At 44.1% G+C, this 25,892-nt stretch overlaps 1 protein-coding gene across 1 annotated transcript in view; it reads left to right on the top strand.

Annotated features, from left to right (window-relative positions):
* The window catches only part of LOC135219408 (jouberin-like), a gene marked incomplete in the record, with an annotated part of 390,670 nt that extends 366,112 nt beyond the window's left edge, over positions 1 to 24,558 (top strand). The window contains 1 exon segment of the mRNA XM_064256160.1: positions 24,521 to 24,558.
* Positions 24,559 to 25,892: the final 1,334 nt, after the last annotated feature.

Raw genomic sequence — 25,892 nt, 5'->3', positions numbered from 1 at the left:
AACCCACCCTCCAAAATGTCTGTTCACTGGTCATTCTATAATCAGTAGAGTCTGCAGATATATTATATATTAGTTTCATCTGGTATCTCATATATTGGATCTAGACCCAAAATCTAACGAGCAATTAGTGGTGCTTGTTAAGTAAGCCACCCATATATTTTTGGCAGACGGTCAGTTTCACAGTTCACAAGTCTACTCTAAATACCAGTAGGGGTTACAGTCGGTATCTCTCGTTCGTTGTATCTCAATGGTCCAGGCTGCGGGACTATTTTTCTTTGCATCACTAGGTAAACTTCATAAGTTAGTCTTAATGAAATCACACAATTAAGTAAAATAAAGAAGACAAGTATGTACATAAGTAATGTTTGCATATAATGCAGGTTGTTAAATCAATTTAAAAATCAGAACTAGTGAGCAGGTATTAAATCAATTTATCATGATAGTGTGAGAGAGAGAGAGAGAGAGAGAGAGAGAGAGAGAGTATGTCATGTAGGTAAAACTCTGGAGGAGTATCATCTTTAAAAAGTGTGAATGGGATCACATCTTTTGAAAGTACATTAACTGTATGTGCTGTAATTACGTAACATAGTACATACAGATTGTACCAGCACTTTTCTCCTATGTTAAAAAAGTAATTTTCACAGAATGACAACTCTGATGTTTTACTAGTTGATCATGGAGTTCTTATATAGTGACTAACACTGAATTACCTACAGCCTTTGTATTATTTTCAAAAATATAAATAACATACACAAAATCTCCGCACTGATTTTACACTTAATAGCATGAAAACTTGTACTAATTGTAGTATATTAGTGCATACTTCAGAAATTAAACAAAATTCCAGAAGGGATATCATCTTTGAAAAGTGCAGTAACTTTGTGAGTGAGTATCACATTTTTTAAAAGTCATATATGCACTAACTGCATATTTATCCATGTATAAAATATAAATAATACATTTTTATTAAATATTTTATACAGAAAAGCTTTAAAATTTTAAAATTTGCTTAATAAATTAAGCATAAACACTTTTGCAGGGTTTTGCAGTGTTTCTGGAGGGTTCGCAAATGTTTGCGCTATTCTGAAGAACTCGTGTGTGATAATTAGTTAGGTTCTGATGAAAAGTTCGCACTATTGTGAATTTGTGCAAATCGAATCGCGTAAGTTTGGGGTATAACCTTACTCAGGAAAAATGAGAAAAACCTGAAAGGACAAGGGAACTCCTGGACCTAGATTTATAAGGAAACCCAAGACCCTAATGGAATGAGACAAAAGTAAGACTGGGACCCATTTAATAAATGGACAAGTATAAGGATGGATATGAGACCCCCCCCAAAAAGAGGAGCTAAGTTGCAAAAGTTGAAGAAGATTAGGAAGATGAATCTATGAAGCATAGCTCATAAAGATAAATTGCAGTATTAGATTAAAATCGAGTAGAGGAGGAGGACTTTTCAACCTCTTATGGGAGAAAACAGTAGTCTCATCCTTTGAGTGTTGGCCCTAAATTGAGTCAGCCTCAAGGTTCAAAAGAATAAGGGAAGCGAAATAATTAGTGATGTCAAGTAAAACAAAAATTATTTACCCAAGCCAAAAGACAAAGGTTTCATGAAGTAAGTACCATGGGATTCAGGAGAGGAAGAAAGTGGAACCAAATGAAAAACTGATTTGAGATGTTTTGAGCTTTGCAGTGAAGAGGTAAGGAAACACTATTGAGAAGTTTCCTAGTTACTGTAAGTGAAAATATAAAAAAAAAGTTTGATGAGATCTCTCTCCTAAAATAAAAGCTGTTTGAAGAGGCTTCACATTCTAGATTACGTAGAGTTGAAGCAGAGGAATGTGAGGTTCCTCATATTGAAGGAACTGCAGAGACTAAGCAAACAGTGATTTCCTGAAGCTAAATTTAAGAAGTTGTGAAATCGAAATGTGTTCAACTTATCATAAAAAAAATTCAAAATTGCTTAGACCGTTTAAAAGTACTGTGGCTGTATAGACGAATCCAAACAAGCTGTAGTGCAGATCCATTATGTTGTGTGGGGTCTGATAACAGGAAGAGCTATATCTTGATCAGACCTAAAGAGTAAGATTGTTTATTTATGATGGAAAATAAAGATTAACAGTTGTAAGCCACTGCCTAAACCTTGTTGGCCTTGTTTTGTAAAATTAAGCAGAAAGCTTGGTACAGGCATATAATCTAAAGCAGTGTGTTAATTCTGGATATTGAGGGTAACATTTACCAAATATGTATACTACTTCTTGAACATGTGAGAACTTAAAAATGTAGAAGATACTGAGGTTTTTGGCATACGTATTGCAGAATCATGACTAGAAAGTATTGTAGAATCATGACTTGAAAGTATTGTAGCATCATGACTTGAAAGTATTGTAGAATCATGACTTGAAAGTATTGTAGAATCATGACTTGAAAGTATCAGTTCCATTGAAGTTGGTGGTGTCTTCAAAACAAGAATATACTAAACCAGTCTTTAAGATGCTGTAGTGCTGATATTGTGTGTTGAAAACCTATGCTTGAAGGTAAGCTGTGGAGCTTTAGTTAAATAAAGCACTACAAGGAGAAGGGAGCAAGTTTGAAGGGTGATGGATGAACTGCACCCAGATTTCTGATCTAGGATTTAGAACATAAGAAAAACAAGGCGAAGAAACCTGGAGGCAATTCCCTCATTGGGAGACCAACTATTACAGTTGTTGCTTGATCATCATCAACACTTCCTGTAACCATATTTTGCCCTCAACTGCAACCTTCGGTGTAAACGTTTATGTGTACAGTGGTAGCTCAGAATACGAAATTAATCCATTTCGTAACCTGAGTTTTTCGTATATTGAACTGCATTTTACATGTAAATTGCCTAATTCATTCCAAGCCCTACAAAAACACCCCAGTAAATTTTATAATAAAGCTAAATTGACCAATAAGCAATGAAATATAACAATTTGGGCCATTCAATACCTAACTTGAACTACATATACTACTAATATGTACTACATACCTGTAAATAGTGTATTAGTGTACATGGTATACAAGAAATACTGTATGTACATACGTACGTATGTAGTAAAATGTGGAACCTTACCTTATGAGTGAGGCAATCTCCGAAAGTGGCAACAGAGGAGGAGGACAAATGGCAGAAAACTTGAACACTTAACTTTACGAAACATAAAAAAAGTCAGGAAACATTAACACTAAACTTTACGAAACTCATTAACTAATGGCACAAAACGTTAACACTTTACTTGACTAAAAACTTAAAATTAAATTTCTTTTTTGATTTTGACATTTTTTTTTTTACTTTTTTATACTTTACATTTTTTTTTTTTTTTTTTACAAAATTTCAATTTCTTCACCACTTTTAACTTTCTGTTTTTTCGTAGTATCACTTGGATCTTCCTGTATGCTTATTCCTACTAAAGGGATTTTGACGAAGGAAAAATCTATTTCTGGGCAAGGGCCTGTGTCGCCCAGTGAAATGTCCCTTTAGCACACATTTCTAAGGTAAAATATTGCTATAATACCAGAGAAAAAGCTAGTGTGGAAATGCCAGAATTTTCTGGCTCACTCACCTTATTTTAAGGTGTCGGTATGGTTTCTGGGGCGAGTGAAACCACTACCAGAGGTCCTTTGCCATTTAGATTCATCCTTCTTCAAAATCCCCCAACTATAGAGGAGCCGACCTAAGGCCCACTCCTCGCTACCATTACGGCTAGCGCCTCTGACGTCATTCCTGCAGATAGCACCCAGGCTTGGGCCAAAAACGGGGGGTAACAGGAAAGGGTGGGATTTCACTGGGCGACACAGGCCCTTGCCCAGAAATAGATTTTTCCTTCGTCAAAAAACCTTTTCTGGGCTCAGCCTGCGTCGCCACGTGAAATAGTACCAGAGAAATGGCCAAACAAGCTTGGAAATAAGGAAGCACACAAGTAATACATAGGGTAATAAAAAACAATTAAAGTTAATTGCTATAATCTAAGAACAAAGTTACAGAGCGAGTAACAACAGGGCAATTGGAACCTTTATAGTAAAGAAAATACAAAACAATTCATACTTAATATTAAACAGCAAGGTTAACTTAAACTGTGACTAATCCTAGGAACAAAACAAGAGGAATCATCACAATATATACAACATGTGGTATCCAAGGTACAATATGGCTACATGGTGGCTGAGCCACGGCAAGAATGTTAGCGAGGCAGGTAGGAAGGAGAGAACTAGGTTAAACTACTTACTACTACTCAAGCAGTGTCAGGAGAAACTGTGTTTCCCGCTGCCACTGCTGGAAATTTAAGGGCTTCTAAGGACTTAAATACTGTCGGAGATTTCCAGCCTGTGTACTTCTTCAGATCATCAAAATTCATATGTTGAAAATAATTAATAGAGGTAGCTACTGCCCTAACATCATGTACTCGTGGGAAGGACTGCGGGTTGGCTTGCTTGATAAAGTATAAGATTTGCTACCTAATTCCTTTTAAGGAAATGGTGCCTTCCTGTTCCCTAACAAATAGAGGGCCTGAAGATCTTAGGGCAGTTCTATTTAGGTATGCTCTCAGAGTAGCAACTGGACATAAGGACGGGTCCTGTTGAAGTGGGAGAATTTTCCATGGGGCCCACCTATCTAGTGGGTCCTCATTCTTAGCTAGAAATTGATGATCTGGGGAAAGTAACACTTCTCCTGAAGGGAGGAACTCTATGACCTAAATCTCTAGATAGAGCCGACAGTTCGGATACCCTGGCTCCTGAGGCCAGACTTAACAGGAATAATGTTTTCCTCAGGAGAGGTAAAATGTCACATGAGTCATTATTAGTGTCCGAGGCCAATTTAAGGACATCATTCAAGAACCATGACACAGACTTGGGCCTCTCAGATGGTCTGAGTCTAACGCAGGCCTTAGGGATAGATGAAAAATAGGAGTCTGTCAGATCTATTTTGAATCCAAACTGGAAGATTTTCTTAAGTGCAGACTTAGTAGTAGTAATAGTACTAGCTGCTAAACCTTTCTCAAACAGTGTCCTGAAAAAGGATATGGCTAGATGTGTTGTCATGGTTTGAGTATCAGAGTTCCTCAGGAATACAGCTAGTTTTTTACTGCTGAGTCATATTGACGCAAGGTCGATTCCCGTTTATCAGATTCTAAGAATAAGATGTTCTCAGGGTCGATATTGGCATCTCTTTGTGCCGCAAACTTCATGAAGTCCATAAAGTTAGGGCTTTCTGAATTCCTGAGGAAGCGAACACAGTCCTCGTTTGTACTAGTTCTGACAGTCTGGGATTGGGGATCCGTTGAGGGCGGAGTCCCAATTCCCGTAGAAGTGGGAACCAATTGCTCTTGGGCCAATTGGGGGCTATTAGAGCAATGTGGCCTTTGAACGTCCTGAGCTTGTTCAGAACCTTCAAGAGAAGATTCACTGGAGGAAAGAGGTAAATCTTCTTCCACTGATTCCAGTCTATAGCCATGGCGTCCGTGGCATAGGCCAGAGGGTCCAGGTTGGGGGCCACGTAACAAGGGAGTTTGTGATTCGACTCGGGCGAAGAGATCTACCTGAAGTCCTGGGACTAGTTGGCAGACCCAACTGAATGACTGCTTGTCCAGGGACCACTCTGACTCCAGCGGGACTGAACGTGATAGCGCATCCGCTACTACGTTCCTTATGCCTGCTAGATGAGTGGCGGACAGGTGCCATTTGTTCTTGGCTGCTAGTGAAAATATGGCTATCATGACATGGTTCATGTGGCTCGACTTGGAGCCTCCCCTGTTGATGCAGTGTACTACTACTGCACTGTCCAGCACCAGTTTGATATGAGATTTCTTGGCTGGATGAAGCTTTTTCAGGGTGAGGAACACTGCCATAGCTTCCAGTACCTTGATAAGATATGAAGCTGGCGGAATGGTAGGGACCAGGTTCCCCGTACCTTTTTGTACTGTGAGTATCCTCCCCAGCCGCTTAGTGATGCATCTGTGTGGATCACTATGGCCGGCAGAGGGAACTGGAGTGGAATTGTCTTTGACAAATTCTTGATCTCCGTCCATGGGCGGAGTCTCTTTCGTAAGATCGCCGGGATAGGGGCTAATTTGTCCCATGATCTGTTGTTTGCTCTTGAGCGCCAAACGCGGTTTATGTCCTTCATTTTGGCTTTTAGAAGAACATCCGTTACTGAAGCAAACTGGAGAGAGCCTAAGATCCTTTCTTGGTTCCTCTGGGACGTCTGCTTGTACTTGAGAAATTGCCTGGTTGCCTTGGCTATTTCTCTCCTCTTCAATGGCGGAATTGATAAAGTGTGAGAGTTCAAGTACCATTGAATGCCTAACCACTGAAAGCGGGACTCCGGTGTTAGCCGGGACTTAGTTTTGTTTATCTGGAAGCCCAGATGTTCCAGAAACTGGATTACTTTGACCGTTGCTTTGCGGCATGCTTTGATGCTTGTTCCCCATGCGAGCCAATCGTCCAGATAAGCTACTAGCATTATTCCTTGCGACCTCAGCTCTTGAACGACTGTCTCCGCCAGTTTTGTAAATATCCTGGGGGCTATGTTGAGCCTGAACGGCATTACTTTGAAAGAGAATGCCTGGTTTCCTATTCTGAAGCCTAGAAACGGGCGGAAGTGTCTTGCTACTGGAACATGATAGTATGCATCTGTAAGATCTATAGAGGTGGTGACGGCCCCACGGGGAAGTAAGGTCTGCACCTCAGAAACAGTCAGCATTCGGAACTTGTCGCAACGAATGAATAAGTTCAGACGGGACAAGTCTAGAATTATTCTTCGTTTGTTTGAGCCTTTCTTTGGCACGCTGAACAAGCAACCTTGAAATTTTAAATGCTTGACTCTTGATACTACTCCTTTTTGAAGTTCTTGAGAGTATACTATCAATTCCGCTGTTGGTTATTGATGAAAGGTTTTGGATGGAGGGGGACCTTTGAGCCAACTCCACCCTAGACCTTTGGACACAATGCTTTGGGCCCATTTGCTGAATCTCCAACGGTGACAAAAGAGGAACAGTCTCCCTCCTACCTGAGGATTCTCACTGGTGCGAGGAGGGGCGTGCACCACGTCCTCCTCGGGAACCCTTACCTCGATTGGAGGCTCTTCCGCTGCCCTGTTGGCGGAAGGCGCCTCTAGCCCTGCTACCCCTGCCAAACCTGTTGAAAGGCTGAAAGGACTGGCTTTCAAAAACTGGGTTGTAAGCAGGGGAGACAGTGTAGGAGGTCGAAGCCTGTGCCTGTTGCGGCGATTGAGTCAGCAGCACAAACTGCTGTTGTGGCTGCGACTTGGAAGTGGAAGGTTGCGATACCTGTGATACCGGAACCGCCCGTACTAGAGCCTGCTGTTGAGGAGCCTGGAAAGGCTGGAATTTCCTTGGCTTCTTCTTTGATTTTTGGTTTGATCCAGCTGACTCTGATTTGCGTTTACTGACCAAACCCCAGCGAACCCTTAGGCTCTGGTTGAATCTAACTGCCTCCCAGTGAACTTCGTTCACTACAGAGGCTGGGAAGAGGTCAGTGCCCCAAATGGATGAGGCTAAGAGCTTTTTAGGCTCATGGCGGATAGTGGCCTCCGCCTGTACATGTTTCCTACAATTTCGCCTAGCTATGACGAAATCATACAGGTCACATTGCATAGAGTACAAAAGTGACTTTGCAATGATCTTGAATAGCGGCTCTTCTCCGTAGATTAGAGCCGATACTTCCGTCATTACTAGGGAATTGAGGGACCTGCACAGCCTCCTCCTGGCGTCGTACTCAGTCTGGATGAGGTTGTCTGACAGCCTGGGCAATCTCTCGCTGAACTGAGTGATGGCGCAGTCCAGTTTCAGTTTATCCACTGAAAAGGTGGCCGGAAGATCTACCCTGTGATCGTCCGTTCCGGGGAGCAGGAGGGAGGTTGGTTCTGTCTCCCGGAGCTGTGGCATAGGTTCCTCCTTCATTGCGGCTTGCAGGGTCAATTCCGCTACCTTCGATGTGAATGGGATGGGAGTCTCCTCGTTCACAGTGAAGATCGTGAAGGGGCTTTTGAAAGCAGTAACCTTGGTGTTGGTACATTGCCACTCCTCTAGGTTACGTAGCCATTCCCGTTGCGCGTGATCCCGTGAGAGAATTACGGTTTCTTTCGGGACCTTGTCTTCCCTTCTCATAGCCGCTTCTGTAAGGCGGACATAGCCAATGAAAGGGGGCTGTAATCCATGCGGATGAAACTCGAAGTCCTCAATCCTTCGAGTTCTGCAGCCCTCGATAGTTAGCATGCCGTCTATGTAAGGAGCGTAGGAAGCAACCCTCCAAGGGTTGTTTGCTGTAAAGGTAGGAAGGGTAGACGAATCCAGCATGAGTAAGCTTTGAGCTGCCAGGCTGGACTGTAGAAGTCCTGTCGCTGCGTTCTCGCGGAGCCCTGCGATGAGGTTCTCCTGGGTAACCAGCCTATCCGAGATAGCTCGTATAGACTGCCCTGACTCCTCTAGAGAAGATGAAAGCTGGACAAACATCTCCTGGAACTTGGTTTGTACCAAGTCCCCGACCAAACTACCCATCTGCTGCATAATATTGGCGGAAATATTAGCAGAGAAGGTGTCTGGGTCGAAAGGGGAAGGTTCTACCTTCTCCTTAGGAGTCCTGGGTCTGGCTCCCTTGGAGGTTGAAGGCTCAGGGTCGGAGGGAAAGGGCTGAGCCCTGTCCTTAGAAGACTTGGACTTCGACCCTTTAGAGTAAGATGACAGTTTAGCCTTTTCCGCTCCGGGATGGTGAGCCGAAGACTTATGGGCAAGGCTAGAATCTGACTTCTTCGACAGAGACTTCTGAAGCGATTTAAAGTCACGCTTACCTTTGACTTTAGGGATCGCCAGGGCGGACTTCGGTCTGACCGACTGAATCCCCCCGGTGAATCCCTGGAAAGAAGAAGAAGTAGTAGGAGAAGTAGCTCTAGATGGTCTCAAGAAAAGCCCTTGAGCCCCTACAGTGCCTGCCTCACTTACATCCTTACCTGCACCCTCCACCGTCATGGGCTCGAGGTCCAGGTCTAGGGCAGCTACTTCTTTGGCGACCTCCTGCGCCGTTGCCTCCTCTGAAGGCTGAGCCACTTTTTCCTGGATGGAAGCAATCAGGGGAACTGCCACCTCCGGGTCTACGTAGGAGGTACTCTTCCCGCCGGGGTAGATGAGGGTGGCCATCTCCTTAGATAGTATGTAGGGTTGGCCCTTGGTCACGTTGCGGCCAAACCCAACAACCCAGGCCTTCAGGGGGAAAGGGCTGTCTCCCAGATCGCTTGGGCACCCTGAAAGAGAGGGTTAGTATTAATACTTAAGGCTACTTTAAATTAAATTATAACATAAGTTAATTGACATATCAAGGATTATATTGGTCACTGGTACTCATTGTATTAATGTGTAGCATATGAAACATCACCCACCTCAGAGGAGACTTGGTCTACGAACTTGAGCAAATCAGGCAACTCTCGTGGTGCCAGACCAGAGACTCGTTGAACCGGATTGCACAGGTGGCGTGGGTCCAGCAGACCTCGTGCCCACAGGGGTCTTGAAGCACATCATTACAGCCTGACTCCATACAATGGATGACCTGTAAGTGAAATGACACATGAGTATCATCACTATCATCCTGGACTAAGTCCGTGATGTGATATGTCATAACACCGGAGTGCTCTGGAGTTAAAAGATAACAAGGGTTAGTCTCTACCTGCTCTTTGACCATGTAATGTGGTGAGTCGTCCGACAGGATCGGTAGAACAGCTTGAATCAGTGTGTCTCCGGCAGCAGAGAAGTCACTGAATCAGGGAGACCATCTAATCCATAAGCCGGAGCGAGGAGTAGTCCGAACAATGGGTGAGGAGCAGGAGGGGACCAAATAATACGGCGGGGTTTGATAACTCCGTCGTCAAGACTTAAAACTAGAATAAGTTGGTGGAAATCCCCGGAGGTGTAGCGGGGTCTCCGCCAAGCTTAAACTAAAGATAATGGATGTTAAATGTGAATGTGAAACATGCATGCAAAAGCGTATCCTTGTAAGGAGGCCGGGGCCTCCTTAGTGTCACTGAACCATAGTGGACCTGGCTGCGCCGGGGTCCTGATCCGCTGGAGCAGGAGGGGTGGTGACTAGAGGTAGGAGAACGCAGCCCGAGAGCCGAGCGCAGCCGAGCCCGGTGGCCAACCGAGGCTCGGCCAAGTGGGGTCCCCCCTCTACTCTACTGGGGAGAGCGGCATGGAGCCGACCCACTCGTTGAGCGTCCTCCAGCTACCTCCTGTGTCCCCCTGCGTGGGAGGGAGGGAAGGGAGGGTGCTTGGATCGGTTGCCTGAGACAGCGTGAGCAAGCTTATCTCCCCCCAAGGAGGGGGAAGAGGGCTGGGAGGACCGACGCGGGGTGGCTTATACGCTGGTCGCCTGGAACCTCTCTCAAACCGTGTGGTTAACCACGCGGTGTGAAAGGCCACGCGATCAGAGGAGGCCTAGGCCAGCCAAAACCGTCTCGATAAGCATGATAAATACAAAATAACATCCTAACAAAACACGGGGGGAAAGGAAGAAAATTTGATGGTAGAGAGAAAGACATGTCCTGGAGAAGCTGGGTCGATCCAATTGAGAAGGAAGGACGAGCCTGGCGACTCCGAGCAGCTAGCCTATATGCCGTGACGAAAATATGCGGGCGGGCGGCCAGGGTGGCTTGAGGACAAGAGAGAAGGACCATAGTCCTTCAAAAGGGAGCCTAACTAAGAGTAACCTGACAACTGAAATAGATATGCATGCATGAAATCTAAGCTGAAAGGAAACGTCGTAGTCTACGAGCCTAGTATGAGCTCGGATAACATCCCCCGAGTAGATATAAACATAACGTGAATAAAACGTCAATAAATGCATGATCGTAGATATAGGAATGTACTGCTAAGCAAGAATCGAGCCCAAACAGTATAGGTGACCGAATGGGGCACAAAACAAGGTAACACGCGGGAGCGAGCCGCACATGGCAGCACGGGGACGATGCCGCATGGGACGCAGTCCATAAAAACCCAAATAAAACTGTTAAACGTACCCAGGGCAGTCCCTAAATGGTGTTAAACATTAATAGGAGTACTTAACTTGGATGCAGAAGAAGCTTGACATTCCATGTTGAAAACAGGAGAATTCCAGAACGAACAAAACACAGAGCAGAAAAAACACGTGCGGTGTGGATCGTGCTATCGAAAGGAATGACGTCAGAGGCGCACGGTAGCGAGGAGTGGGACTTAGGTCGGCTCCTCTATAGTTAGGGGATTTTGAAGAAGGATGAATCTAAATGGCAAAGGACCTCTGGTAGTGCTTTCACTCGCCCCAGAAAACCATTACCGACATTCTTAAAATAAGGTGTGAGCGAGCCAGGAATTCTTACTGGCCATTTCCATATTAGCTTTTTTCTGGTATTATAGCAATATTTTACCTTAGAAATGTGTGCTAAAGGGACATTTCACTGGGAATGACGTCAGAGGCGCTAGCCGTAACGGTAGCGAGGAGTGGGACTTACTTGGGTCGGCTCCTCTATAGTCGGGGGATTTTGAAGAAGGATGAATCTAAATGGCAAAGGACCTCTGGTAGTGGTTTCACTCGCCCCAGAAACCATACCGACACCTTAAAATAAGGTGAGCGAGCCAGAATATTCTGGCATTTCCATATTAGCTTTTTTCTCTGGTATTATAGCAATATTTTACCTTAGAAATGTGTGCTAAAGGGACATTTCACTGGGCGACACAGGCTGAGCCCAGAAAAGGCCTCTTTAAAAAATAACTATCCAAGGAAGATTGCCTCTGCCTGCTTTTCACAATGTTCCTGAAACGACTCAGGCAAACGTCATCGAACTGCGCAAGCCTTTTCGGGGTGTCTCTTTTCTACGAATAATTGCACCTTATGAAAAGCAGCTAGAGCATCCTTAATTTCTGCCATTGTCATAGGGTCGTCCTCCTCCTCCTCGCCGCTGCTAGAGAACTCTTCTTGAACGACTTTATGTTGCATGTCTCCAACTCCTTCAGGTCATCCGTTGTAAGTTCCTCTTGGTGCTCCTCGAGAAGGTCATTGATGTCGTCCTCGTCGACGACCAGCCCCATGGACTTGCCGAGTGCAACAATCTCGTCAAGATCTGGTTGCGAAGCAGTTTCAGGATCGTCAACTGTTTCTGAATCTACACCAACTTCGCCCACGTCAAATCCCACTTGAACGTCTCGGGCGGATACGGCATCAGGCCAGAGTTTCCTCCACGAAGAATTCAAGGTTCGCCTTGAAACCTCCTGCCAAGCTTGATCGATGAGTCGGATGCACGTGAATATGTCGAAATGCTCCTTCCAAAATTCACGCAAGGTGAGGTTTGTGGTATCGGTAGGGGCTTCACCTTGCAATCCCCACTGGCGTTCGAACAAAGTGCGAGCGTAAGCCTGTCTTTCATAGGCTCGTGCCCGGGTAGCTTTGTCTCTTCCTCCATGATGTATATCCAACGAGACATTTTTTTCAAAAAAAGGCCAGTCTCATCACAGTTGAAGACTTGCTGAGAACTGTAGCCTTCGTTGATCGTCATCTCATCGAACGTCTTAATACAGGCTTCGGCCGCTTTTGTGTCAGAGCTGGCAGCCTCCCCATGCCGCACCACCAAATGGATGCCAGTCCGTTTCCGGAATTTTTCAAACCACCCATGAGAAGCTTGAAGTCTGGGGATGGCGTCAATGTCCCTTCTCCTCCGTCGTCTTCAGCCTGGGCAATCAAATCGCCGAAAATAGCGCTGGCCTTGTGGGAGATTGCCGTCTCGGTTATTGTATCGCCAGCGATTTCTTTGTCTTTTATCCATGCAAGAAGCAACCTCTCCATCTCATCGTGTACGTGGCTCCTCTTGTTGGACAAAATAGTCACGCCCTTGGAAGGTGTAGCTGCTTTGATGGCTTCCTTCTGCTTAAGGATGGTCCCTATCGTCGACGGATTTTGGCCGTATTCCTTAACGATCACACTCAACCGCATGCCAGCTTCATACTTCTTGATAATCTCCATTTTTGTCTCCATAGAAAGCATCTTCTTTCTGTGAACTTCAGCAACTTTCTTGGGACCCATGACTATAATGTACGTAATTTAGTTATGTAGTATACTAATTAAGTTCTCACACAACTCGATAAAGTAGTACAATGAAATCACTAACACGAATTTATGTTAACAAACGAAATCATATATGTGAACGAACGAATTCCGCGTGCATACGATAATGCTGGTGCAAAGCAGTGGCCAAAGAAGAACGCCTTTACGTAGAGCACGATGGGAGAGATGCTGACCAATAGGAGAGCAGGATCTTATGGCGGTGACTAGCATCAGGAACCAATGGGAGAGTGGGAGGATGATGGTGAGTCTACTCAGTTGGCAGCATCCGAGTTTTAAAATTGTTCTTGGTGGTCCAGGCAAATCTCGGGACATTACAGCAACAACCTTTCGTAACCTGAATTATATTTGTATGTAGAGCCAAAAAAAGTGATATTTGCTTTCATAACTTGAATTTTTCGTAAGCTGGGAATTTCGTATGTCAAGGTACCACTGTACTTCATTGCACTAATAGGTAGAAATGCGAATAAAAGCACACAGGTGTGAATGGGTTGGCAGAATGAAGACCACTATCTGGATAGGAATGCAAGATATGCCTCTGCTCATGGGGTGAACTAATTTACTCAATGAGAATGAGCTGTGTAGATTGGCTTATTTATGAGATGAGGAGGGGGTTGGAACAGAGAGAGTGGGAGTTTAGTGTGGTGGGTGTGGTTGGTAATAAATATGCATGCAGAACTGGCCTCAGCTGTGGCTGCTGTTGTATGGTGTAACAATTTGTTTTACTTTATGTAGCCTTCATACATTATTGTTGCTTTTCTGTTATTATTCATGGGGTAAACTTTACTGTGTGTAATATGCTGTACATAGAATTAGCTAATGATGCAAGTTTACTGTACAGTGGAAATGATACCAATTTGAAATGTAAATTATAGTCTTGCAAATGTGACATGCAGTAGCATTACACTTACAAGAATACAATTGTTCAATATTGCTGGTAATCTAGCGGTTGTTTCCTCTTTTCTGTGGCACTTTTACATTTACAGCAATTATTATACACACATAGACATTATATGCAAAATATATCTGGGTATTGTACATTTGTTGATTGTTACTTGCTCTTGGATATGTAGTTTGGGTAGACTTGACACATATTTTTTCATAGTTTCATAATTGGCATGCACTTATTATAAAAAAACAATATGAATCCTTCTTGTTTAATTGGATTCATACAATTTTTTAAGTTAGTGTATATTTTCATAGGCTGCAGAAGTGGTTCCATTTGCACTGGTAAAGATTAGAAGTTGCAGTCTTACAAGGTTTAGAGATTAACTTCAGTTCTCTCTGAGAAACTTCTCTCAGTTGTGCTTTGCTGGATCACTTTGGTACTTGAAGGTTATTCATGTTCGATTCCTATGAAATTTGTAAAATTTGGGCTATTCAAGAAGTTTCTTCTCTCCGGGAAGAATTCTTGAGGCTTTCTATGAGAGGGTCAATTGCAGCAAGAGGCAGGAAATTATCACTGAGAGATTCTTGGAATTCCAAGTTCATCAAAACAACCATGATCAAACCAAACAAGGGTAAGCATAAATTTACAGCCTGCCTTGAGTAAGTGTGAAGCTTACAAGTTCCTCAATCAGAGAGGACTGAGCTATAAGTCAGAATTTTGTAGTTGAAAGTGGTTGTAGGAGGTCTGAGCAAGGCTTTCCAGAACTTCCACAGAACCTTGCAGACAAGTAGGTGAAGGTACTAGTATCCTTAAGGAGGACGTGGTTTTTTTTCTGTTGAGACTGTTTGCAATATTGTTATCCTCCCTGGGTGACCTTCAGAACCAGCTGTGCTTTGTTGGCTCCTGCCAATAAAGATGATCAATTGATAGTTGATAGAGATCCTGTGATCTCTAGTTCTTCTGGTATGATAGCTGGTTGATTTGTGTCATGATTCATACAGTCTATTCTCCTTTCTGAAGGAAAAAACCTTGAAGATCCAAGAATACTGCCTGCAGCTCCAAAATGTTGATATGTATCTTTTTTTTTGTCTCAAGACCAAGAGAATTGAAGTCCAGAATATTAGCACCCCATCCTAGTTCAAAGTATCTGAGAATAAAAGCATATCTGATGAAGAAGAGACTAGATTGATACCTATTTTGAGATTGCAAACACCATACCAACATAAAAATATCCTTCCAAAAATTCTCTAAATTGGGAACTGGAAAATTATCCCACGTCCATTTTAGTGGTAATTAAAAGTAGAAACTTGTGCTTTGCCTGTGAGAGACTAGTTTTCTAATAATGAGATGGCAGATACATAAGCCATTGCCTAATTTTGGCTGATGTTGGTCTTTGACAAAACTGCAAGATATATAGCAATCTATGGATTCTGTCCTCTCTTTGGCAAACTAAGGCATCCATCATAGCCATGTCCATTTTTAGTTATGTTATCCTTGTAATCTGTTCCAGTTGACATGAAGATCTAAATATTGACATAATTGAGGTAAACTCATATTTTGAAACTCAAGAGTTCTTAGGATGAGATGTTATCACTAGCTAGTATGAAACTAGATATTGTTTTGATGGATTCATGCTACTACATTTTGGTTTGAGAATCCTTTTGAAAGCCTTTGGAACAGTGTTTGATGTACAGCAGAGAGGGTTGAACTGAGATACCTTGATTTTTCAGGCAAAATAAAGATATTTCATGGATGCCAGGATAGAGTCACCGAGGTTCACTGAGGTTAGGAAGTTTCCTTCCCTGATGGAAAACACCCCGAAAGAATGCTTGATACTTCCTCAATTGCTCACCTTTCCAACATTAACCTCACCTTACTAACCATTACTAACCAACATTTGAAACTTTTTTGAGGCCCAGACTTACAACACACACCAGACTGTGGAAGAAGCAGGTGACCCTGCCTCCAGAAAGGGAAGATGAAAAGGTGCTGAAAACCCCCTCCTACTGGCAAGATGGAACCAAGGAGAGAGCAGTAATAAATTAATAATGGAAATGGTTGCTTGAATGGAAATGTATCCAAAGATGATTGAATAAGGCAATGATAAATATAATCAATTCTAGGGATAATTGTGAACCAGTTATCAAACACTCAAGAAGTGAGACATTTAGTCACCGGGGATTTTGGGATCACCATGTACATGCACCTAAGTACATGTACATACTAGCTGCTGCTGATCCATTTTCTTATACAGAAGACTGACGTAATTGGGATTTCATAAATGCATAAAATGAACTATTTTATGAAAATGGGGTTTCTGGGCTCAGCTCGTGTCGCTGCGTGAAATATCCTTTAATCTATTATTTCTAGGGTAAATGTACTAACACATACCAGAGAATAAATAAAATAAAGAAAAAGGTCAGTATAACTGACTCGCTCACCCTCCAAGAGGGTGTCGGTATGAACACTAGGCGAGTGAGACCACTACCACGAGCCAATGCCAATAGAAATCTCCCACTACAAAAAACCCTCCAAGAGGAGAGCCGACCCACAGAGTGAGCAGCTCGTACTACTACTACTCCATCCCATGCTGCGACTGCTGCGCCTCTGGTGGCCATCCTTTTCAGTTAGCGCACACGAGTCACAGTGCTATTTTTCTCTCTGTGTTTTTTGTGCCCTTTCGTGGATTTATCTATAATGGAGCGTGCAGCTATCGCAGCAGCTAAGTTAAGTACTCAGTATTTATGGTTAGTTGGTTTTTTCCGGCCCTGAGACAGTATTTGCCGTTTTTTAGGTATAAATACGTACTCTGGGTCGGAAGCATGGCAGCATGGTTCTGCCTCGTGGGTTCGTTCTTGGTCTCCCATACCTAGAACATCCCCTTATCTATGTACGCTCTATATTAATTATCCGTTTTACTTAGGGTAGTGTTACTCAGGTTTGTCATGCATGCATGTCTTTACCTTATGTAGGCTTCTTCTTTCCAGACCCTAGTCCCGGCTCTTAGTATCGGCCTCTGACTAGCTTGAGTGGTAGACTTTCCTTCGGGTTAGTCGTACACTCCTGGATTTTTGTTTTCCTACTATATTGTTTTCTTTCTTTTAATTTTATTTATTTGTACCATGTATTTTGTATGGTTAGGTTAGTTAGGCGTCTGGCTTAGCCTAGGTCCTGGCCTCATTGAGCCTATACTACCGCTCATCAGTTCGGTTGCTTCCCTATAGCATCTCTCTGATCAGTTGGTTTTGGCCCAGTGGGCCTTTATGCTACTGCTTTCAGTTCAGTTGCTTCCCGATAGCATCTCTCTGATCAGTTGGTTTGTCCTAGGCTTAGTTGTTTTGTTTTGGTCTTACCGCCTCGTGGTCACTACGCGATCACGAGACAGCCAGACGCCTGCCCAGTCACCTTCCCCCCCCTCCCGCTCTTCCATAGAGTCGGGGGAGGGTGGGTCGGTCTGCCCATGCTCGCTCCACATACCCGAGCCTGCTTCCCTCTCTCCCCCCAGGCGGAGGGGCCAGGGAGACGGGAGAGACCCAGACTGGACTCGACCTCTCCGGCTTCTCGGTCCGGCGGGTGGTAATGTGGTGGGGTGGTACTGGCCTTTCCCCCCATCCGTTGCTTCCTTGTCGCTCCGTGTTCGTCCGAGCCTGTATGTCTCGCTCTTTCCCACCTTACTAGGGCTCCTTTCCTGATCGGAGTCCTGGCATCCAGCGGAAAGATGTTAGTCCACCCAGTAGAGTGGACCGGAACATACAGTGGGTCCCTGCTAACCTTACCGTATTGCCGAGTTACTACACTCCGCTACGCACTGGACTTGGTCCGGTTCGTTTGAGTTTTAGGTTTAAGTGTTATTAGATTAACTATAAGTTTTATCTTAAGTACCTTAAAACCTTCCCCCCCTCCCTTACGTGTCTTACCGGATCTCTCCGGGATTATAGCCTATTCAGGCGAAGCAGGGGGGGGTTATGCCCAAATTTTTTCCAAGCTCCGGCATGCAACGGAGTTCTTCTGTCCTTTAGCCTGTAAGTGATATTCTTTAAGATACTCATGTGTCTTCCCACTTACAGACCACCAACTGTGAGCATCCGGGATGCGCCGCCACACTTCAGGACCCCATGTGGACACGAAGTTTGCCGGTCCCATGCTCCATGCGCGACTCTGCACGGGACATCCAGGTCTGGTACCATGAGACGTGTACCATATGTTACGATCTGGTGAGCCAGCTTTTAGAAGGGGTAAGTATTCCATCTCCGGTAGCTGCTCCGCTTCTGTTTTAGTGCTTAAGTTTTCATCATTCACTTTAACTTAAGGCATCTAAGTTTAAGTTATACTTTAAGTTTTAGTTTTAAGTGATTCTTAAATCTAATCTACGCCCTCTCTTCCAGGCGCCGGCAGTGAGGGATACCGCACTGGCAACCCTGCGGGCCTGGGTCGGCGGTTTTGGGAAGAACGCCGCCAAGGGTATGCCCTACATCTTAGAGAAGCGGTTGGCGCTGTTAATCTTCCCCGGAGGCAAGGCGACAGGATACGTCGACCCAGAGTAGAGGCGGCCCCGACTATCGCCTTCATCCAACAACAGCTGGCTGCCTCATTAACTGACCAAGACCAGGATATCTCCACGGACGTCGCGACTTTAGATATTAATGTGGAACCTATGGTAGGTGTAGACGACCTGTTGGTCGAGGTAGGTAAGGTGGACACCCAAGGGTCACCCTTGGGCGTAACTGTTTCTTCTACTCCTGCAACCTCTCCATCCTTCCAAGGCTTTACAGGTGATGAATGTATACTCCTCCTGACGCTTCGGTTAGACCTAAGGTCAAGGGTCAAGCAGTGAAATATCCTTTGACTAAGACGTCGTCGTCGTCTAAGAAGACGACTTCGGCGTCATCCTCCTCGCGTAAGTCTCCGGCTGGGAATCCCGGAGCAGACAGGTCTAAAGCTTCTAGCTCCGGCTCTAAGTCCTCGAGGAGTAAATCCATCCAGAGAGAGATCTCGCACCCCGGCGGCAGAGTCACCAGTTCCGCTACCCTTGGTTCCGATTCAGAGCCAACCCCTCCACCTCCGCAGCAGCTCCGGCCTTGGACTCCAATGCTGGCCTGTTGCAAACAGGTGGGCGACCTGGTTGGGTCCCTAAAGAGTAGCATGGAACAAATGATCTCTCGTTTGTCTGATAGGATTACTTCCCAGGACTCCATTATAGCCGGACTGAGAGAAGCCCCTCTAGCCTCTCCTCCACTTTCCAATACGAGTGGAACTCAGCTTCCTCCGTATGACTCGCTACCTCCGTTCTCGATGAACAATCCATGGAGAGTAGCGTCATACGCCCCCTTCCAGGACGGTCTCATTTCTATACCGGAATTTGGAACTTGAAGGATAGAGGACTTCGAGTTCTACCCGGAAGACCTCCAGCCTCCGTTCATAGGCTACGCAAGGCTTACAGCTTCAGCCATGGTTCGGGATGATAGGGTACCAAAGGAGACAGTCCTCTATTCACGAGACCAGGCTCAGAGAGAATGGCTCAGGTGTTTAGAGGACATGGATTGTTCTAATACCAAGATACAACCTTTTAAGAGTCCCTTTACCATTTTCACAATGGATGAGAGTACCCCGCTCCCGTTCCTGACAAAGATCGCGAGGTCTACCATCCAGCGGCCCAGAAGGGGGAACCCATGCTCAGTTGAAGGAAGCAGATCCCACATCTCCGTTGCTCCCCTCAGCCGGAGAATTGTGGGAAGACTTGCCGAACACCTTCTCAGCTGGCAAAACTCAAACCGGACTGTGCTATGGAGCAGTTTGGTGAAAAGCTACCAGGCTCCCAGATAGCCTTATTCAGGCTTTTTAAACTCATGACCAAAGCCCGACTCAAACGGTACAGTCGGATATGTTGGAGTTTGCCACTGCTAGAACGAATGTAGGAAGCATGTCCTACAAGAGGCAAACCATTCGACATGAGCCGAATAGGTTACTCTCGTCTAACATCTGGGGAGCAGATCTCTTCCCAGAAGCTATGGTGAAGGAAGTCCAGTCAGAGGCTACGAGGCTGAACCAGAGCCTTAAGGGACCGTTGGGGCCTTACGGCTAAGAGGAGGCAAGACCTAACACTAAAGGTAAGGGACAGAGGAAACCTAGGCGTTTCCATCCTTACCAGAAAAAGCAGCCACGCTTTCCTCAGCAAGTTCCAGCGGTGCCCTTAGTGCAAACAGCCCAACCTTCCACTTCTAAGGCTCAATCACAACCAATTTATGTGATATCCCCTCAGCCTCAGCCCTCCACCTCTTACGCCATCTCTCCAGCTTACAATCAAGCTTCGAGAGTCAAGCTTCACAGAAGTATGACCGCTCGGGTAAGGGAGGCAGAGGTAAGCGTTCCTTTCGTGGGAGAGGGTCGGGAGGCCCCTTTAATAGGGGAAAGCACTTCAGAGGAGGTCGAGGCGGTTACCAGAACCAATGAAGAACTTCAGGTAGGAGGGAGGCTGTTTCACTTTCGCCACCGGTGGAACTTCAGCGAATGGGCTCAGAGCATAGTGTCAAAAGGCCTAGGGTTGGGAGCTGGTTGACGAAACCCACCTCAATCCAGACCTTTCCGTCAACTTCCTTCCAAGGAATTGACAGAGTACGCAGAGGACCTCCTTCAGAAAGGAGCTATAGCGAGAGTCAAGAGATTAAAATTTCAAGGTCGCTTGTTCAGCGTGCCAAAGAAAGGCTCACAAAAAAGAAGGGTAATCTTAGACTTGTCCCGCTTAAACTTAGCCATCCGCTGCGACAAGTTCAAGATGCTCACGATCTCGCAGGTGCGGACCTTACTTCCCCGTGGGGCCGTCACCACCTCTATCGATCTTACAGACGCCTACTATCATATCCCTATTGCAAGACACTTCCGTCCATATCTGGGTTTCAAGATAGGAGACCAGGCATTCTCTTCAAGGTAGTTCCCTTCGGACTCAACGTGGCACCCAGGGTGTTCACGAAACTAGCGGAAGTGGTAGTGCAACAACTCAGGTCACAAAGGGATTATGGTAGTAGCGTATCTCGACGATTGGTTGATCTGGGCTTCAACAGTCGAGGAATGCAACAGAGCTACACTGAAAGTGATTCAGTTCCTGGAATATCTAGGCTTCAAGATAAACAGGACCAAGTCAAGACTCACTCCAGAGTCAAACTTTCAGTGGCTGGCATTCAATGGAATCTATCCTCCCATACTCTGTCGATTCCATCAACCAAAAGGAAAGAAATAGCGAAGTCAGTCAAGCAATTTCTAAGTCACAAACTGGCATCAAGGAGGGCTCAGGAGAGGATCCTGGGTTCTCTCCAGTTTGCATCAGTGACGAACGTCTTAATGAAAGCCAAACTGAAAGACCTAACCAGAATCTGGCGCTCACGAGCAAATGTCAGGTCCAGGGACAACAAACTATCCTCAGTCCCTCTGATTCTAAAGAATCGACTTCGGCCAGTGGGCGAAAGTCAAGAATTTGTCAGTGTCAGTACCCCTTCAGTTCCCTCCACCAGGGATCACCATCCACACAGATGCGGCCTTAAGCGGTTGGGGAGGGTATTCCCAGGTCAAAAAGGTTCAAGGAACTTGGTCACCTCAGTTCAGTCAGTTCCATATAAACGTACTGGAGGCAATGGCAGTGTTCTTGACTCTAAAAAGGTTGCGCCCACCAAAGTACTTACCACATAAAGCTAGTTCTGGACAGCGCAGTGGTAGTACATTGTATAAGCAGAGGAGGCTCCAAGTCACGTCATCTATCATGTGTCATGGTAGCCATCTTCTCCCTGGAGGCAGACAAGTTCAGTTGGCATCTCTCCTCCACTCACATAGCTGGGAGTGAGAAACGTCATAGCAGACGCGTTATCCCGATCAGTGCCCCTAGAGTCGGAATGGTCACTGGACAACAGTTCGTTCCAATGGATCCTTCAAAGAGTTCCAGGGCTACAAGTGGATCTCGCATCTCAAGCGAATCACAAACTGCCGTGTTATGTAGCCCCCAACCTGGACCCTCTGGCCTATGCCACGGACGCCCTGGCTCTAGGACTGGAACAACTGGAAGAAGATTTATGTCTTTCTCCAGTGAATCTTCTCATGAAAGTTTTAAACACTCAGGACATTCAAGGGTCAAGTGGCTCTAGTAGCCCCAGACTGGCCGAAGAGCAATTGGTATCATAATTTCTGGAGCGGGCCTTGTCCTCTTCGGATCCCCAATCCAGGGCTCTCCCAGTCAGTACAAACGAAGACTGTGTTCGCTTCCTCAGGATTCTCAAAACCCTAACTTTATGGACTTCATGAAGTTTGCGGCAAAAAGAGATGCGAATATTGACCCTCAGAATATTCTCTCTTGGAATCCGATAAAAGGGATTCAACTTTGAGACAGTATGATGCTGCTGTCAAAAAGTTAGCAATCTTCCTGAGAGAATCAGATATTAGAATCATGACAGTTAATTCAGCTATATCCTTTTTCAGATCCCTATTTGAAAAAGGTTTAGCAGCTAGCACGATTACGACAAACAAGTCAGCCTTGAAAAAGATATTTCAATTGGGGTTCAACATAGACTTGACGGATTCCTACTTCTCGTCTATTCCTAAGGCATGTGCTAGACTTAGACCTTCTGTAAGGCCTATGTCAGTTTCATGGTTCTTAAACGATGTTCTAAAACTGGCTTCAGAAACCGATAATGACACATGCTCGTTTATAATAATGCTCTTAAGAAAAACCCTGTTTTTATTAAGCTTAGCTTCAGGAGCAAGAATTTCAGAACTGTCGGCTTTATCCAGAGCTCCGGATCATATTCAATTCCTTCCCACAGGGGAAGTCCTACTTTCTCCGGAACGTAGCTTTTTAGTTTTTAGCAAAGAATGAAGATCCTTTGATGAGGTGGGACCTTGGAAGGTACTACCCTTCCACAAGATGTATCTCTTTGCCCAGTACAACCTTACGAGCCTTTCTGTCCAGGACTCCTCATCCTCATCGGGTCCCCTCTTTAAGAGGGAAAAAGGTGGAACTTTATCCATTAAAGGCATCAGGCAACAAATCCTGTACTTTATTAAGCAAGCCAATCCTGACTCTTTCCCGAAAGCACATGATGTCAGGGCGTAGCCACCTCAATTAATTATTTCCAACACATGAACTTCGATGAGTTGAAAAAGTATACCGGATGGAAATCGCCGACAGTGTTCAAACGTCATTACCTTAAGTCCTTGGAAGCTCTGAAATTTTCAGCAGTAGCAGCGGGGTAACATAGTTTCCCATGACTCTAGTTAATTTGTAGTAGAAGATTCAGTCCTCCTTTTACCTGCCTCACCCAACAGTTCGTACTATTCCTGCCGTGTTCATTTACATTCACCTTGTGTCTTAGCTGCTTTATGATGATGTAGTGGGTGCCCCTTATTTTTTTGTCTAGGGACACTCACAGATGATTATAGATATTGATCTCATGGATGTTACCCCCTTATTTTTATGCTAGGGGATACATCTTATTTATTTAAATGGTTACGGGTTTTGTATATTAAGTCATATTACATTCCTATATATTATCATTGTTGATTAATTTGTTCATTTGATTATTTTAATTGCTATTATATTTTTGATACATGCCTTTACACAGATACCATTTTGTTACATGTAAAACTATTTACCCTGTACATATGTAAAGTACCTTATGATAAGAAACATGATTAGAATTAAGTGTAATTTAAGCAATATTTCTAATTTTGTATCACTGTGTATTTGTATCTTTTAGCAATTATATTCTTTTTTATATTTATTTTCTCTTTTATTGAGACCTATTCTGATTTATTTATTACTTTTGTTTACAATCTTGTGCTATTTCTCTGGTACGATTTCGCGCAGCGACACGAGCTGGAGCCCAGAAAAGGGGATTTTATTTTGACGTAAGGAAAAATCTATTTCTGGGCGATTGGCTCGTGTCGCCAGCGAAATCCCACCCTACCCATCCCTTCGCCCAAGATTGTCTGCTAACTTCAGGATGGCCACCAGAGGCGCAGCAGTCGGCAGCATGGGATGGAGTAGTAGTAGTACGAGCTGCTCACTCTGTGGGTCGGCTCTCCTCTTGGAGGGTTTTTTGTAGTGGGAGATTTCTATTGGCATTTGGCTCGTGGTAGTGGTCTCACTCGCCTAGTGTTCATACCGACACCCTCTCGGAGGGTGAGCGAGTCAGTTATACCTGACCTTTTTCTTTATTTTATTTATTCTCTGGTATGTGTTAGTACATTTACCTAGAAAATAATAGATTAAAGGATATTTCGCTGGCGACACGAGCCAATCGCCCAGAAATAGATTTTTCCTTACGTCAAATCCCTTAATACTGAAACAAATAAACATAACATATGCATGAATTTATGATTGTTTGACCTTTTTATCTCCTGATGCATCATGAAAATTAAGGTATTGTAGCCCGCAGTACATTATAAAATTAAGTCTTCCTATTGATGAATGTACTTTGTGAAAAATTTTTAATGTAATGAACCCATTCCAGTTATATTTTAAATTAAAAATGTTTTCAGGAGATTATGTGATGTTTGTCAAGAAGGAAAGTCATGACTGGTGGCAAGTGAGAACTGCAGATATGAAACAGACTGGATTGGTGCCATCAAATTATCTGAAGATTCTTCCACTGCAGGATGAGCAAGAGATTTCTGATTCAGAAAAGGTATGTTTCTTATCTTTAAATACTAACACATAAACTGTGCAGGGGATACATATATTCAAACCTGTATTCTGAGTTATCCTTCATAGCCTTTTGGAATAATTGCAGTTTTAAGTGTATTTACAGACATGCATTACTTCATACGTGCTACAGATAGTTTTAATAATGACAAAATCTCTTCCAATTGTGAGGAAACCTGCAATTCTTTCCCTTTTTTTCGACCATTGAGACTAGGCCGGAGTAACTGATGCTTAAGATTGAAATATATTCCCAACTTTCCTTATGTTTGAAGACAAAAAGTTAGTAAAAGGTCTCTCAGTTGCATTAGTTACAATGTACCTCTCAAAAGTGTAGTATCGTCCTTTCTCTTTTTTTTATATTTGTTGATATTCATACCTGTAGTACATGCACACATGATACAATGTGGAATGAGTTCTGAATTTCTATATGAAATAAAATTACTATACTCTTAAAAACAAAGCAACTCTGAGTTTTTTATTATTAGTTTTCCATACAAATCCTTCAATCATACAGGTCCCCACATGTGTATATTTAAATGCCCCATACTCAACAAATTTTTGTCTGACAATGAATGCATTACTTACACCTATGGGACTGAAACTGAAAGAATTATGAGGTAAAGAGCATAAAACCAGTCCAATCTCTTTGAGTATGGCCATGTCCCCTGAAATGGGTAAATACCAAAAATTCCCTATTTATCACAGGTATTAGCAGTTATAATTTCACAGTCATTAAAAGGTGCAAGTGGAAAAAGACTATAGTAGATTCACATCAGCTGTACATTAAATTTTGATGTCTAGACCAGTCCCTTACAACGCTCCTGATTGGCTGTTGATAAGCCCATCACAGGGGTAGAAACGCTCAGTCTCTATCGAGAGTTCACATGGGCAGGATCTATGTTCCACCTCTCCTGAGGGATATGTCTTTCAAAAGTATCCGTCAAGAGATGTGGAACATACATCCTGCCTATGTGAACTCTCAAGAGAGACTGAGAGTTTCCAGCTCTGTGATCGGCTTATCAACAGCCAATCAGGAGCATCGTAAGGGACTGGCCTTGACACCAAATTCACAGTTGATGTGAATCTACTATAGTAGCAATCAATGGGAGAGTAAACACAAAAAACACAGCAGCCACCAGCAGAAACAACAAACACAGGAGCCATATAAAAAAAAGCAGGCGTAGAACCTGCTGATGATACAGAAAGCAC

This window comes from Macrobrachium nipponense, chromosome 1 (assembly GCF_015104395.2).
Source record: "Macrobrachium nipponense isolate FS-2020 chromosome 1, ASM1510439v2, whole genome shotgun sequence".
In the NCBI taxonomy this organism is placed as follows: domain Eukaryota; kingdom Metazoa; phylum Arthropoda; class Malacostraca; order Decapoda; family Palaemonidae; genus Macrobrachium; species Macrobrachium nipponense.
The sequence above is the reverse complement of the archived record's forward strand: the minus strand, read 5'-3'. Positions and strand labels throughout refer to the sequence as shown.